Source organism: Vulpes vulpes, chromosome 11 (genome assembly GCF_048418805.1).
Source record: "Vulpes vulpes isolate BD-2025 chromosome 11, VulVul3, whole genome shotgun sequence".
NCBI classification, from domain to species: domain Eukaryota; kingdom Metazoa; phylum Chordata; class Mammalia; order Carnivora; family Canidae; genus Vulpes; species Vulpes vulpes.
The window spans coordinates 2,945,349-2,952,396 of NC_132790.1; positions in this window are offsets into that span (position 1 = coordinate 2,945,349).

The following is a 7,048-nucleotide window of genomic DNA, read 5'->3' on the forward strand; positions in this document are numbered from 1 at the left end:
GAGGGGCTAGATCATGTTGAGGAAAGGGCTTATATTTTAATCATCTTACAGTTGAGCTATAAAATGCTTTTCTGAAATGTGAAATCTGAGCATTATTCTAAAGAATGTGAAGTGTTAAGTTATGAGAAGCCCTAAGTGCAGGTGTTCTTAAGTTGAGACTTTGGTAGAAAAAAACATGGCATGTTCCAAGAATTTCAAGACCGGTGTAGTGGGACCAAGGGTGAGCAGGGGGAGAAATGACAGGAACTGATGTCAGTAAAAGAGGGAGCCGCCAAATTCCTTGCAGTAACTTTGAATAATTTGAGCCAAGAAGTGAAATGATTTTTGTTTTGAAAAGACGGGTGCATTATTGGATATCACAGTTCCTTGATATCTCTTGGTTTTCCGTAATTCTTACATTGATCATTCTATAATTTCTGGTCCCTAAAAAAAGAGATGACGCCCCTACCCCAACAGGCTGTTAATAAATAGATTTGCAGAGGTTTGAAGAGGGTTAAGAGAAAAAAAAATAAGGCAGAGTAAACCTTTATCTGTTCTTACTATGAGTCCTTGGTGACTTTGTCTTTATTTGCATGATACAGATTTCCATGAACTAATAGTTTTGGCCAGAAAGTATGAAGAAGCTTCCTAATGTATCTGGTGGGTTTCAGGTATAGTCTTTGCCCCTATAAACCAATCTCTCGTTTGTAAACAGAGTCAAGCACCTGGGCCGATACAGCGACCCTCTCCCCTGCCTCTTGGTTTAATGGCACGAGAAATCCCACACGAAGATGAGAATGTTCCACGGCTATATTTCTACATCGGGGCATTCTTCCATTTGGGACCAAGGCTTCTACACCTACTGAACCAAAGGATAACAGAAAGCAGAAATTTCTCAGTGGAATCATTAGGTAAAATAGTGCCAAGAGCCACTTTCACGTCTACCTTTTAATTCCTGGATGCAAAGTCACGTAGCTAAGGTGGACTTGACCTCATATTGCTCACTTATCTAGGGCATACCTTACAGCCTTCAAATCAGAGCCACATGTTATAGGGTGTTTCCTCCTGCTGGTTATTCTTAAGCTTTCAACAGGCCGTTCCTCGGGTCTATGAAAACAGCTTTCTCCAGGTGGGTTGAGGGAGCAAAGCTAATGCAGGCCGTAATGTTTTGAATCCACAGTGCATGCATCTATGTGGATAAATGAAAAAAAAAAAAATCCATACATGTGTTTGTGATTCTTCTGACTTAAATTGGCCAGGTCTTGTAGTTCTTCTGTTCTGTAGGCTGACTCCTCTGGGACCAGCCCTTGGTTTTCTGTGCCAGCTCTGCTGGCATCTGGCTCTGGCTGTGGACTTCGACGAGGTCAGGAGGGAAGGTGGGAGTATGTTCTGTTTAGCAAAGAAGTGTAGTGGGATTTAGATGTCCGAAGGCCCTTTCCTTGACTGTGTTAGATCAAACGTTCCCATCCTGTATCTCAGAGTCCCCGTCTTTCCGCTCCACTCTCAGAAAATTGGACAGATTGAGCACTTAATTGATTTGGCAACTTTACACCCTTTATTATATTCAAACTCAGAGAATGTCCCACAGTCGTTGAAACTGGTAAATAGTCTTTCTTCTCCTGTACTGAATTAGGCCTTAAAAGCATTTACTTTGTCCATTCCTCTATGAAGCCCCTATTTTTGCTAGAAGGAGCACCCTAAGCCAGTTTGTCTTTATTCTTCAATGCCACATTAAATTTCCTAAGATGCCCTAACTCCCATATCTTGTCCTCTGTTTGTGCTACTTTCCATACCTCTATCACCATAAATTTCCTAATCACAATGCCATCACAAAGACATTACCAGAGTCCCATATTCCCATTTTGATAATCTGGGTTTTTTTTTGGGGGGGGGGGGTCCACTCCTGGCATCAATGTATAAGTTCCCATCAGGAAAATAAGTGTAGATTCAAAAGGATAATAAATACAGCTTAATAGAAGGACTATTAGGAGGATGTGGACAGAGTTAAAGAAAACCAACAAAGGTTGATGAAGCCCCCTGGGGCTACCCGCAGAATTAAGCAACCGCTCTTGGTTAATGCCATTAACTACATTTGATTTTAGAGGGACAAGAGGTGAGAGCTGTTAGCGGAACCTGAGAGCAATCTGGTTATAGAGAAGAATCACCAATCAAGAGATAAGATATTTTTTAAAAGATATTTATTTATTTTAAAGGAGGGAGGGGCAGGGGGAGTCAGGGAGAAAAGCAGACTCTCCGCTCACCGTGGGGCCCCACTTGGGGCTCAACCTTATGGCCCTGAGATCACGACCTGAGCCGAAACCAAGAATCAGCAGAGCCACCAACTGAGCCACCCAGGTGCCACGAGGGACATGTTTTTGAATAGATGAAATGATTCACTACCAGCTCAGAACCCAGAAAGGAAGGAACCTTTTTATCTCACTCTCCAATCTTTAGCTTGTACTTATCATTGGTCAAAACCAAATAGAAATCAGAGAACAAAACAACCGTAAAAATAACACTTCCCGGACACTCTTGGTAGAAGAAGGTGGAGAGTATGCAAAATGGATCTAGAACTTACAAAATAAGCCTAGCACAGCCTCCCTTCCCTTCTCTGCGTGGTGTTCTAGCAATGTTCACAAAAAGGACAAATTGCTAAATAATTCTCATTCAATCTCAGACTTGGCAATTTTAGGTGTCCCAGTCTAGGAACTCTGAAGCTAAGCCACATATTCACATACATCCTGTGGGAGCTGTTCCGCGGTAGGATCAGTAAGCTTTAGAGTCATTTTTCAGGGACAGTGTTTTGTTATTGATTTTGTAAAAAAAAAAATCAGGCAAGATGGACATTAAAATTACATCCATTGACTGAAATAGCGGTGGCTTTGGTAGCTCCTATATAGACTGTAATTTAAAATCGAAGGTCACGACAGTGCTCCAGAGAATCCCTTATCCTGCCTGTCTCTTTTCATGCTCTCTGTAATAGAATAGAAATAAAAAGAACAGGATTTGGGTATAATTCACTTTAGGAAATACATTTCTACCTATCCTATCATTATTACCTGGTTGGAAAATTAAATATGTTTCTCACAGGCATTCCCAAGGAAGTGTCTATAATTTAGTAAGGTGGTTAAAAAATAATCCGGGCAGCCCTGGTGGCTCAGCGGTTTAGTGCCACCTTAGGCCCAGGGCCTGATCCTGGAGACCCGGGATCGAGTCCCACGTCGGGCTCCCGGTGCATGGAGCCTGCTTCTCCCTCTGCCTGTGTCTCTGCCTCTCTCTCTCTCTCTCTCTCTGTGTGTCTCTCTTGAATAAATAAACAAATAAATCTTTAAAAAAACAATCCAACATAATTCATTCAGTATCTATTGTATGTCTAGCACTGTTGAGGGTTGGCTTTAGAAAGCTCTGAAACTTTTATATGCATCCCTTAAAAGGTTAATTAACTGACCCCCTCACACACAGGGTATGGATACAGGAACTCATATTGCTGATGTGGGGGCACTGGACATCAAAATTGCAGTTTTTTTCTTTGTGTTAAGTTTTTTGTTCTGTTTTAATTTCCAGATAGTTAACATACAGTGTTATATTAGTTTCAGATGTACAATATACAATTCCGTACATTATGCACTGTTCATCATGATAAATGTACTTTTTCATCCACGTCGCCTATTTTCCCCATCTCCCCACCCACCTTCCCTCTGATAACCATCAGCTTGTTCTCTGTAGTTAAGACTCTGTTTCTTGGTTTGTCTCCCTTGCTCTCTCTTTTTTTTCCTTCGTTCTGCTTGTTTTGTTTCTTAAATTCTACGTGAGTGAGACCATGTGCTATTTGTCTTTCTCTGACGTATTTTGCTTAGTGTTATGCTCTCTAGCTCCATCCATGTTGTTGAAAATGGCAAGATTACATTCTTTGGAGAGGCTTAATAATATTGTTGAAGATCTATCTGTCTATCATCTACATATATCACCTCTTCTTTATCCACTCCTCTATCATTAGACACGTGGGCTGCTTCTATAATTTGGCTGCTGTAAGTAAAGCTATGCTAAACATAAGGGTCCTATATTCCTTTTATATTAGGGTATTTGTATTTTTTTGGTAAATACCCATAGTGTGATTCTAGATCATAGGGTAGTTCTATTTTTTAACTGGTTTGAATCACTTCCATACCATTTTCCACCTTGGCTGTACCAGTCTGCATTCCCACCCACAGTCTAGAGGGTTCATTAACTACATATACTCACCGATGTTTGTTGATTCTTGTGTTTTTCATTCGAGCCATTCTGACACGTGTGAGGTGGTATCTCATTGGGGTGTTATTTTGGATTTCCCTGATGATGTGTGATGTTGAGCATCTTTTTGTGTGTCTGTTCGCCATCTGTCTTCTTTGGAGAAATGTCTGTTCGTGTCTTCTGCCCATTATGTGATTGGATTATTTTTTTGGGGGGGGGTGTTGAGTTGTATAAGTTCTTTTTGTATTTTGGATACTAAACCTTTATCAGTTATGTCATTTGCAAATATCTTCTCACATCCCATAGGCTGCCTTTTAGTTTTGTTGGCTGTTTTCTTTGCTATGCAGAAACTTTTTTATTTTGATATAGTCCCAATAGTTAATTTTTGCTTTTATTTTCCTTGCCTCAGAAGACGTACCTGGAGAAACGGTGCCCTGGCCAATGTTAGAGAAATTCCCGCTTGTGGTATCTTCTAGAATTTATATGGTTTTGGGTCACACATTTAGGTCTTTCATCCTCATTTGGAATTTATTTTTATGTATGGTATAAAAAAGTGGGTGAGTTTCATTATTTTTTTTTGCATGTAGCTGTCTAATATTTCCCAATACCATTCGTTGAAAATACTTTTTTCCCATTGGGTATTCTTTCCTGCTTTCTTGGTTGAAGATCACTTGATCATATAATTGTGGGTTTGTTTTCTGGGCTTTCTATCCTGTTCCATTGATCTACATGTGTAGTTTTGTGCCAGTTCCAAAGTGTTTTGATTACTACAGCTTTGTAATATAACTTGAAATTTGGAATTGTGATACCCCAGCTTTTTTTTTTTTTTTTTTGTATAATAGAATAGGCTACTTGAAGATCAGTCTGTACTGGATATTTTACCAAACTGCTCATTTTACAGCTTTCTGAGCCTAACATGAGCTCCCTCCCCTGCCTTTTATTCCTTTATCCTGATTCCAAGCTTCCTGGTTCATAAACAGGTGCCTGAAGTATGAGATTGGATTTTTTTTGATTTGTGTATTTTGCAAAGATAAGAAGGGGATTCTATAAAGTGTGAAGTATTTTATTTATTGGTTTTGAGCAGGCTCCGAGGGGTTTGTAAAATAAGTTTTAGAAATAAGTTTTAGAGAAAATGCTCCCTTCTCAGTAATTTCCCATGGTCTTCAGGGTGGTGTGCCTTAGGAGAGCACCTGGCATTTCAAAGGAAACAAGCAGCAGAGGTCTTCAGAATTAAATCATCTGGAGTTCCCTGAAGCCTCCTCCCTGCTTCCAGTTTCTGCTAAGGCCCAAGTGGGTTCAATGTCTCCTTGGGTTTCTACATTCTTTTATTAAATACCATCTGTTGGATAGAGAGCACAAGGGATCAGAGCCACCTTAAACCTTGATACTCACTGCTGCAATGTTTGGACGGCTTCATTTGTGACTTAGTATTTTTTCTTTATATTTTTGTGACCTTTTTTTGACAGTCATTAGTAATTTCATCACTAAACGCATAATACTTCCAAATTATGCCACAGTGTACGTTATTATAAAAACTCTCCAGCTCTCTGAGTATAACTGGCCTACACTTTGAGGAATTTTGCAAGTTCAATCTGCTAGAAAACTATCTTTCTTTCTTATATTTCTTTCTTTCTTTCTTTCTTTCTTTCTTTCTTTCTTTCTTTCTTTCTTCTTTCTTTCTTTCTTTCTTTCTTTCCTTCTTTCTTCTCTTTCTTTCTTTCTTTCTTTCTTTCTTTCTTTCTTTCTTTCTTTCTTTTTCTCAGTGAGTTATGTGTGAGAATTAGGATAAATTAAATATCTATCTTGGGGGATGCAGTTCCATCAAAATGCAAATCAATTGATTTGGAAGTTTGTGCAAAAGGGAATAGGGAGGACTACATTTGATAAAATGTTTGTTCCAAGACAAGCAATTCAGGTCTCATGTGTCTCTGAAATAATTTGGAGAACTCAGCCCTTTTTTTTTTTTTTTTAAGATTTCTTATTTGAAGTCATTTACATGTTCTCATAAGAGCAGTTACAATGAACCGGGGTGTGGCTCTCTCCTGTGGGCCACTTGTGAGGAAATGGTGAGACGTTGCCCTTAATGCTCTTAAGAAGCCCATTTTCATTTTAGAGGAGTTCTACAAAGAAATGTTTTAATTATGTCAAAGGTTTTAACAAAGGTTCTTACAAACTCACCCTTAATTCTGTATTTGCTCTAAGGCTATTTCTCATTTTGAAAATTTTTGTTGGCTTCAGAAAATCACGTTGGCTCTTTTTCATTTACTCTAGGCTCTTCTAGAAACAGAACTTTTTTTCCCCCCTTTAATTTGTCTTTCTCCTAACAATCTGTCAATGCAGCCAAAAGAAGCCAGTTGGATTTTGCAACACTGGCTGAAAATTGCTTTGGCTAACTGTGCGTGTTCACTAGGAATTTTTTCTATCTTCTAAGTTACACCAACCTCTAATGGCAAATCTCACTGTTCATTCCACCACGAAGTCTCACCTTCCAGCCCCGCTGCCACCACCCACCCACTCCATCCTAAAGTCATTGCCACATGTTGTAGGTTTTGGTTTTGGTACCGCCTCACATCTAGTATTGACTTTTGATTCAGTTATTTATTGCCTTGAAGAAAAAAAGAAAAAAATAAAGCTGTCCAAAACTCAGTGACTCTAGAACAGCAAGGATTTATTATTTTTCACAATTTTGTTGATTGCCAACCTATCAATTGTTTGGTTTTCTCCAGGAATTACTTCTGAAGCTTCAAATATTTGATAGTTTGGGGCTGGAGGACCCATTATGAGTTGCTTCATATGCATTTGTTTACACACGCCACAGGCCATGCTGCCTCAAGTGTTC